This window comes from Arvicanthis niloticus, chromosome 13 (assembly GCF_011762505.2).
Source record: "Arvicanthis niloticus isolate mArvNil1 chromosome 13, mArvNil1.pat.X, whole genome shotgun sequence".
NCBI classification, from domain to species: domain Eukaryota; kingdom Metazoa; phylum Chordata; class Mammalia; order Rodentia; family Muridae; genus Arvicanthis; species Arvicanthis niloticus.
The window spans coordinates 40,726,831-40,730,024 of NC_047670.1; positions in this window are offsets into that span (position 1 = coordinate 40,726,831).

Consider the following 3,194-nt stretch of genomic DNA (forward strand, 5'->3'; position numbering starts at 1 on the left):
TTCAGTCAGGAAGCAGAGGGATAAGTAATTTTAATGTAAGTTAGAAAGCTCAGCTTGCTTTCTTCTGGAACCAAACTCTGTGGGTTGGTACCACCTACAATGAGAGGAGATCTTACCATCTCAATTAACACAGTCAAGAAGCCCCCTCACAGAGTTCAATGCTGATTGTCAACCTGACAGGATCTAGGACCACACAGAAGATACGCGACTAGGAATGCCCACGAGGGAAACTCTCTTTCTCTCACACATACAAATACACATACAGGCACAATAGGTTGGATTTTTTTTTTTTTTTTAGCACTTCTGAGGAAACAAGAACTGGCAGGACTCCATGAACAAATCCTAAGAAAATACTATACAACAGCCCCAAAGAAGGGACCAGTCTGTCTGACTCAGTCTGTAAACTGTGTGTCTGTCTTTCTCAAAGGGAAAGCTGGAGATCAGGACTTGGTGCTCATGTTCAAGTAGATCACTAAAGCTGAATGAGGACTGGGAAAATGATAGGAAGGAAGAGAAAGGAAAGATGTTGACTAACCATCAAGCCCAATAACTGGAGGGGACCTCTGGGACCCCCTCCTAGGAATCAATGGAATGAACCTTAGAGTTGTCCTTTTCCAAATCAAAGATTGGGACATTAGTCTGTGACACTTATTCTCAGGGATGTAAACAAATTGGAACTTGTAGACTTTATCTTAATGGACTGGAGAGTCTTCCAACTCTGAAAAAAGTCTTTGAGGTAGAGGAACAAACAGGTGCCAAAGCTGAGGCTTGAGGTGGGGTGTGGGAGGCTGTCTCTTACAGCAGTGCTAAAACCCAGTGGGTTGAGGGGATGTGTCATGAAGGACAAAAGGTATCTGTAATTTGGAGACTCTTTCCCAGCAATTCATTACATATACACACTGTTCCATAAAGTCTTGGCTCTGGGGATTAGAAAGACATTTGTGTGGCTGTTCAACCAGAGTTTGTCACCAGTTGCTAAAATTCCTTCCCAAGAGAAGACATAAATAGTGTATTCTCCTTCTTCTGAGGTCCAATGACAAATGTAGGTAGGATTCCATCAAAGTTCATTCTGGGGACCAATGAGTCTGTTGGGCTTCTTTATGAAGAGTATGTGGTGTTCCTTACAAGGTTGTGAGGGTTTCTTTCCACCAATAGTTTATACTTGAAAGCCTTATCCAGCAGGGATGAGGGTATCCACACAAAAATGGAGCCTCCATTGTTCCAAGAGTTTTATATATTCATATACATATGCATATACATATACATATACATATACATATACATATACATATACATATACATATATATTCTTCCCCCAGGCCATGTGCAATTAAGGCAGAGTTGCATACAGCAGGTGGTGAGGAGCAGCCCAGATACTCAGGTGAGAATCTGTGCCCTCTGGCCTCTCTTTTTGGGGGTGATAACTATCAACAAGGCCAGTTGAGATGATCTTCTGCAAAGAGGTACAGATGGATTCCCGAAGATGCTGGTAGCTTGGCTTAGAGAACAGCATCTCAGGCACACACGCTCTAGATCTGACACAGTAAAATGATGCTACATCAATGATGCTCCATCTATAGCTAATGGGAGACAGAGCTAAATCACATCCATAGCTACTGTAGCAAAGTCTGGGAAGTATGGTTTTGGATTTCCAGTGTCTGTCAGACCAGAAGATATTTCATCAGGTAGATAGGCTTGTGGGGGTAGGGACTATGCCCCTGGCTCGCTCACCACTCTTCCTGGTCCCTGAAGTGTGCTTGGCATTGGAACATGGACACTTGGTGTATCTTATTTGAATAAATGAGTGGAAAGAGCACTTGAAGTTCTGTTTCCTGTGTCAGTGTGTGTGTGTCTGTCTCATTGGTGTCTGAGGAATAGAGCAACCTACATTCAGTCTTACTTTTGAAAATAAGGACAGTGAAAGAAAATGTAGCTCTAAAGTGAATAAATTATTCCACTGAGGGAATGTGATATTTTTGGCTCTTGTGTTAAACAAGAGCTGCTGTTTTCAGCTTGGGATAGAAGAGACATTAGTGAACTCTGCAGGTGGCCTCAGAGCATCTCTGAGAAGACAGCCTAACAATTTGATTGTTTGGGGGCATCTAAAAGCAATAAGTTATACAGAGTAAGAAAATATCAGCTAAGGAGGAAAAGTAATCTTGCCTGTGGGATCTCAGTGAAGAAAAATTTTAAAATAATCGGATTCAAAGATAGAAAAAATATCATGACCTTGGAAACAGACAGGTCGATTATGCAGACTGCCCTCTGAGGTGCCTTTTGGCTTTAGCTTAGTAATTGCAGTAAATAAGTTTCAGCCTCCTGACCTGTTAGCGTGGGAACACTATTGCAAATGTCACCAACATTATTTGAGCTATGCCACATTTCAGGAAATGTCTGAAACATGTCGTAACTGTGCAGGCTTAATTCTACTCTTTCTATTTTATTCTTGGCCCTTTACGTTGGCTCAAGTGTGATTTCCATGCAGTTTTGGTTTTTATGGCTTTGTTGTATAATTTGAAATCATGTATGATGGGATCGTGTGTGACTTCAGCATGGAGACACAGGTCATGGCACATAAATTAGAAATCAGAAGACAACTTGTGGGAGTCAGTTCTCTTCTTCTACTATGTGGGTTCCAGGAATTGAACTCAGGCTGACAGGCTGGGTGGCAAGCAGCGTTAGCCACTGTACCATCTCCCTGGCCCCATCAATATTTTATATATCCACTCTCTGCTCATCCTTAAGATTATTGTGAAGATTCAAAAGAAACTAATGGGATGAAGGACAGAGAAACACTGCTCTGAGAGTTTTCAATGCGTGCCTTGGTGTCATGGTTTATTTTTGTTGTCAGTTTGATTGGACCTGATATCAACTAAAGATATACCTGAGTACAAGTCTGACATGGAACTTTCTGGAAGGATTTAGTGAGAGAGTTGGGGACATTCTCCTCTGGAGTGGGTAGCACCTTCTGGCAGTGGCCCAGATCTAAAGAGGTTTCAAGAAAAACAGTTGCTGCTTTTGCATAGTCACTTTTGCTCCATGAGAGTCAGGACAATAGTCCTCCTTCACTGACACTAGATCCCAGCGTTTCTGACTTTCTGACGTGCACTGAAGACCAATATCTCTCCATGAATCTTTCTGGTCTTCAGCACAAGATGGAAGCTGCCAAGACATCTAGCCTCTTGGACCAGGTT